Source organism: Hemitrygon akajei, chromosome 2 (assembly GCF_048418815.1).
Source record: "Hemitrygon akajei chromosome 2, sHemAka1.3, whole genome shotgun sequence".
Classification (NCBI taxonomy): domain Eukaryota; kingdom Metazoa; phylum Chordata; class Chondrichthyes; order Myliobatiformes; family Dasyatidae; genus Hemitrygon; species Hemitrygon akajei.
In genome coordinates this window covers 206,721,130-206,727,880 of record NC_133125.1, presented here as the reverse complement: position 1 = coordinate 206,727,880, position 6,751 = coordinate 206,721,130, and positions in this window count along the sequence as shown.

Sequence of the window (6,751 nt, the reverse complement as noted above, 5' to 3'; positions counted from 1 at the left end):
CCCCACTGAACTTGTCCTCGTACAATGACTCCATTCTAAACCCTTCAGGTCAATCCCTCCCAACCCACATCCGCGACACTTCTCATGCCCTCAATCTCCTCAGCAATTTTCAATTCCCAGGCACTGACTGCCTCATCTTCACCATGGATGTCCAGTTATAACTTCTATCCCCCATCAAGAAGGCCTTACCGCTCTCTGTTTCTTTCTCAATAAAAGAACAAACCAGTTCCTCTCCATCTGGAAGGACTGGTGCTCACCCTCACCAATTTTCCTTCCGCTCCTCCCACCTTCTCCAGACTCGAGGGCTATCCACGGGTATCTGCATGAGCCCCAGCAATGCCTGTCGAAGAACAGCCCATATTCCAGGCCTTCCCCAGTAACGCTCCCCAAATCTTCCTCAGAAACATTAATGACTGCATTGGTGCTGCTTCATGCACCCATGCTGAGTTTATCAATTTCATCAACTTTGCCACTAACTTCCACCCTGCACTTGAATTCACTTGGTCCATTTCAAACACCTCCCTCCCCTTTGCCCTTCTCTCTGCCTCCATCTCTGGAAACAAACTGTCAACCGACATATTTTATAAAGCTACTGATTCCCACAGGTAGCTTGACCATATCTCTTCCCACCCAGTCTCCTGTAACTTTTCTAAATTCCTTCATTTCCACTGAATCTGTTCCCAGAATGCAGTTTCCCCTTCCAGAACATCAGGTATGTCCTCCTCTGTAAAGAACAGGGTTTCCTTTCCTCCGCTACTGATGTTGCCCTTACCTGCATCTCCTTCATTTCCCGAACATCTGTGCTCACCTCATCTTCCCTCTGCCTCAACAGTGATAGAGTTCCTCTTGTCCTAACCTACCAGCACGTAAGTGTCTGCATCCATCACCTCATCTTCCATAAACCTCCACCATCTCAGAATCAGAATCAGGTTTATTCTCACCGGCATGTGTCATGTGTCATGTACTGTATTTTGTTAACTTAGCAGCAACAGTTCAATGCAATACATAATATAGAAGTACAATATCTATCTATATATATATGTAAATCAATTACAGTATATGTATGTTGAATAGATTAAAAACTGTGCAAAAACAGAAATATATATTAACAACGTGTGGTAGTGTTAATGGGTTCAATATGTGCATTTAGGAATCGGATGCAGAGGGGAAGAAGCTGTTCCTGAATTGCAGAGTGTGTGCCTTCAGGCTTCTGTACCTCCTTCCTGATGGTAACAGTGAGAAAAGGGCATGTCCTAGGTGCTGGGGGTCGTTAATAAAGGACGCTGACTCAGAGACATTGCTCCTTGAAGACATCTTGGATACTTTGAAGGCTGGTACCCAAGATGGAGCCGACTAAATTTATGACCCTCTGCAGATTTTTTCGGTCCTGTGCAGTAGCACCCTCCCCCCCCCCACCCCCACCCCCCATACCAGACAGTGATGCAGCCTGTCAGAATGCTCGCCACGGTACATCTATAGATGTTTTTGAGTGTTTTTGTTGACATGAAGTATAATCGCTGTCTTGCCTTCTTTATAACTGCATCAATATGTTGAGACCAGGTTAGGTCCTCAGAGATCTTCACACTCAGGAACTTCAAACTACTCACTCTACGTGTTCCTTCGTCTTACCCTTCCTGAAGTCCACAATCAGCTCTTTCGTCTTACTGACGTTGAGTGCCAGGTTGTTGCTGCGACACCACTCCACTAGTTGGTATATCTCACTCCTGTACGCCCTCTCGTCACCACCTGAGATTCTGCCAACAATAGTTATATCATCAGCAGGTATATGGATGGTATTTGAGCTGTGCCTAGCCACATAGTCATGGTATCCGATCACCAAATTCATCTTTACCTCCTCCCTTCTCTACATTCCGCATGGATCACTCCCTCCATGACTCCCTTGTCCATTCACTCTCCCTACTAGTCTCACTCCTGATACTTAACCCTGCACGTGGCCAAAGTACCTATTCACCTCCTCCCTCACCTCCATTCGAGGACCCAAAATGTCCTTCCAGGTGAGGCAACACGTCATCTGCTGGGTCATTTATTTGGTCTGCCGCTCCCAATGCAGCCTCCTCCACACTGGTGAGACCTGTTGTAAACTGGGGTTCTGCTTCATCAAACTCCTCTGCTCCATCTGCCAAAGATGGAACATTTTACTTCCAATTCTCATTCCCATTCCGACCTGACAGTCCACGGCCTTCTCTTGTGCCACGACGGAGCTACCCTCAGGCCGAAGGAAAAACACCGTGTAGTATGTTTGGGTCGCCTCCAAACAGATGGCATGAATATTGATTTCTCCTTCCCGAAAAAAAATTCCCTCCCTCTCCCTTCTCCTTCTATCCCCCACTCTGGCCCCTTACCTTCACCTTCCTGACTATCATCTCCCCGTGCGTCCCCTCCTCCTTCCATTTCCCCTATGGGCCATTCTGCTCTCGTATCAGATTCCTTCTTCTCCAACCCTTTACCTTTCCAACCTACCTGGCTTCACCTATCCCTTTCCAGCTATCCTCCCTCCCATCCCCCACCTTTCTATTCTGGGGACATTCCACTTCCTTTCCAGTTGTGAAGAAGGATCTCAGCCCGAAATCCCATTTCCATAGATGCTGTCTGACCGGTTCCTCCAGCATAGAACATAGAAAATCCACAGCACATTATAGGCCCTTCCGCCCACAATGATGAGCCAGCCATGAATCCTGCTCCAGAAGCTGCCGAGAATTTCCCAACCACACAGCCCTCTATTTCCCTAAGCTCCATGTACATATCCAAGAGTCTCTAAAAAGCTTTTATTGTATCCGGCTCTACCACCTTCACTTCACATTCAATGCACCCACCACTCTTTGTGTGAAAAATTCACCTCTGACATCCCCTTGTACCTCCTTCCAAGCACCTTAAAACTATGCCCCCTCATGTTAGCCATTTCAGCCCTGGGAAAAAGCCACTGGCCATCCACACGATCAATGCCTCACATAATCTTATACACCTCTATCACGTCTCCTCTCATCCTCCGTCACTTCAAGGCCAAGTTTACTCAACTTGTCTCATAAGATATGCTCTCCAATCCAGGCAACATCTTTGTAAATCTCCTCTGCACTCTCTCTATAGTATCCACAATCTTCCTGTAGTGAGGTGACCAGAACTGAACACAGTACTCCAAGTGGGGTCTGACCAAGGTCTTATATACCTGTAACATTACCTCACGGCTCTTGAACTCAATCCCACAGTTGATGAAGGCCAACACAACATACGCCTTCTTAACCATACTGTCAACCTGCGCAGCAGATATGAGTGTCCCCTGGACAAGGTCTCGCTGATCCTCCACACTGCCAATATTCTTACCATTAATATTACATTCTGTCTTCAAATTTGACCTACCAAAATGAACCACCTCACACTTACCTCAGCTGAAGTCCATCTGCCACTTCTCAGCCCAGTTCTGCATCCTATCGATGTCTGCTGTAACCTCTGACAACCCTTCAGACTATCCACAACACCCCAACCTTTGTGTCCTCAGCAAATTTACCAACCCATCCTACTGCTTCCTCATCCAGGTCAATAATTAAAACCACAAAGAGGAGGGATCCCAGAACAGATCCCTGCGGAAAGCCACTGGTCACCATCTTCCATACAGATAGGAACCATCTACAACCACTCTTTGCCCTCTGTGGTCAAGCCAAAAAGCAAGGTCTCCTTGGATCCCTCGAACTTCTGGTAATGCCCCCAATCCCTCTCCTTCACCATTCCCCATCCCCCTTTTCCCTCTCCCACCTTATCTCCTTGCCGCCCATCGCCTCCCTACGGTGCTCCTCCCCTCTTTTTTCCTTCCATGGCTTTCTGTCCTCTTCTGTCAGACTCCCCCTTCTCCAGCCTTATACCTCTTTCACCAACTTCCCAGCTCTTTACTTCACCTCTCCCCCTTCAGGTTTCACCTCTCACCGAGTGTTTCTCTCTCCCCTCCCCACCTTTTAAATCTCCTCAGCCTTTTTCCCACCAGACCTGCCGAAGCGTTTCGGTCCGAAGTGTCAATTGTACTTTATTTCCATAGAGGTTGCCTGGCCCGCTGAGTTCCTCCAGCATTTTGTGTGTGTTCACCGTGTACATCGAGTCCTTCCTGGTGACTTGTGGTCGGTGGTGTTAGTCTGGAGGAACTCTGCCCAAGTTCATTAACGCAAAGTTCACATGCACAGGCGATAAACAAAGTTACTGGCGGGTGCTTCCTCACCGGGGATTGGGGCCTGTTGTCCGCAGCTGCCTGAGGGTGACCGGCCTTTCCTCGCCGGGGATCGGGGCCTGTTGTCCGCAGCTGCCTGAGGGTGACCGGCTTTTCCTCGCCGGGGATCGGGGCCTGTTGTCCGCAGCTGCCTGAGGGTGTCCGGCCTTTCCTCGCCGGGGATCGGGGCCTGTTGTCCGCAGCTGCCTGAGGGTGGATGGCCTTTCCCCGCCGGGGATCGGGGCCTGTTGTCCACAGCTGCCTGAGGGTGGATGGCCTTTCCCCGCCGGGGATCGGGGCCTGTTGTCTGCAGCTGCCTCAGGGTGCCCGGCCTTTCCCCGCCGGGGATCGGGGCCTGTTGTCTGCAGCTGCCTCAGGGTGCCCGGCCTTTCCTCGCCGGGGATCGGGGCCTGTTGTCCGCAGCTGCCTGAGGGTGGCCGGCCTTTCCCCACCGGGGATCGGGGCCTGTTGTCCGCAGCTGCCTGAGGGTGACCGGCCTTTCCCCGCCGGGGATCGGGGCCTGTTGTCCGCAGCTGTCTGAGGGTGCCCGGCCTTTCCCCGCCGGGGATCGGGGCCTGTTGTCCGCAGCTGCCTGAGGGTGACCGGCCTTTCCCCGCCGGGGATCGGGGCCTGTTGTCCGCAGCTGCCTGAGGGTGACCGGCCTTTCCTCGCCGAGGATCGGGGCCTGTTGTCCGCAGCTGCCTCCGAAACCCGCCTCCTGCTGCTGGGAGATCGGAGCTGCTGATGGATCTCTGGTGCTCTCACCTCTCTCCCGTGCAATCCGACAGACTGAAGGGCGAGGGAGGATGGGGACCGATGACCCTTTCTGCCGTCCTCAACCCTCCTCCACTCCCTGGTCACCCCGCTCTGGATCTTTTCATTGCAAACTGCCGACGAGACATCAACCGTCTCCACTTCCCCACTCCTCCCTCCAATTCCAACCTCACTACTTCCAAACTCCCTGCTCTCCACTCCCTCAGCACTATTCCTCACCTCACCTCAAACCCGCGGATCAGTGGGGTGCTGTAGTAGTCTGGCGTACTGACCTCCACCGCTGAGGCCCAGCGACAATTCTCAGACATCTCCTACTTACTTACCCCTCGAACAGGACCTCACAGAGGAGAACCAGGCCACTGTCTCCCTCACCATCACCGACTTTATAAGCTCTGGGGATCTCCCATCCACTGCCTCCAACCTCATAGTTCCCGTACCTCCCCTTTCTACCCAAGATCCACAAACCTGCCTCTCCAGGCAGACCCATTGTTTCAGCTTGTTCCTGCCCCTGAACTCATATCGACATATCTCAACTCTGTTTTATCCCTCCTGGTCCAGTCCCTTCCTCCCTACAACAGTGGCACTTCACACTCTCTGGATCTTTTCAATGATTTCACGATCCCTGGCCCCAATCATCTGATTTTCACTCTGGATGTCCTGTGCCTATATACCTCCAACCCCAACCAGGAAGGCCTCAAAGCTCTCCATTTCCTACTGAACAGCAGACCCAACCAGTTCCCCTCCACCGCCACTCTCCTCTGTCTGGCAGAACTGGTCCTCACTCTCACTCATTTCTCCTTTGGCTCCTCCCACTTCCTTCAAACCAAAGGTGTAGCTATGGGCACTCACAAGGGTCCCAGCTTTGTCAAGGGTACCTTTTTGTCAGCTTTGTGAAACAGTTTATGTTACAAGCCAACCCTCGTGTCCGTCCCCCACTTTGCCTAGACTACATCGACGACTGAATTGGTGTTGTTTCCTGCACTGATTCTGAGCCCTTCGATTTCATCAACTTTGCCTCCAACATTCACCCCGCCCTCAAATTTACCTGGTCCATTTCCGACACCTCCCTCCCCATTCTCGATCTCACTGTCTCTATCTCTGGAGACAGCTTATTTACTGATGCCTATTATAAACCCACAGACTCTCACAGCTACCTGGATTATACCTCTTCCCACCCTGTTACTTGTAAAAACAACATCCCCTTCTCTCAATTCCTCTGTCTCTGCCACATCTACTCTCAGGAAGAGGCTTTTCATTCCAGAAAGATGGAGATGTCCTCTTTCTTCAAAGAAAGGAGCTTCCCTTCCTCCACCATCAATGCTACCCTCAACCACATCTCTTCCAGTTCACGATGTCTGCTCGCAGCCCATTCTCCCGCCAGCCCACCAGGGATAGGGTTCCCCTTGTCCTCACCCGCCACCCCACCAGGGATAGGGTTCCCCTTGTCCTCACCTGCCACTCCACCAGGGATAGGATTCCCCTTGTCCTCACCTGCCACCCCACCAGGGATAGGGTTCCCCTTGTCCTCACCTGCCACCCCACCAGGGATAGGGTTCCCCTTGTCCTCACCTGCCACCCCACCAGGGATAGGGTTCCTCTGGTCCTCACCTGCCACCCCACCAGGGATAGGGTTCCTCTGGTCCTCACCTGCCACCCCACCAGGGATAGGGTTCCCCTTGTCCTCACCTGTCACCCCACCAGGGATAGGGTTCCCCTTGTCCTCACCTGCCACCCCACCAGGGATAGGGTTCCCCTTGTACTCACCTG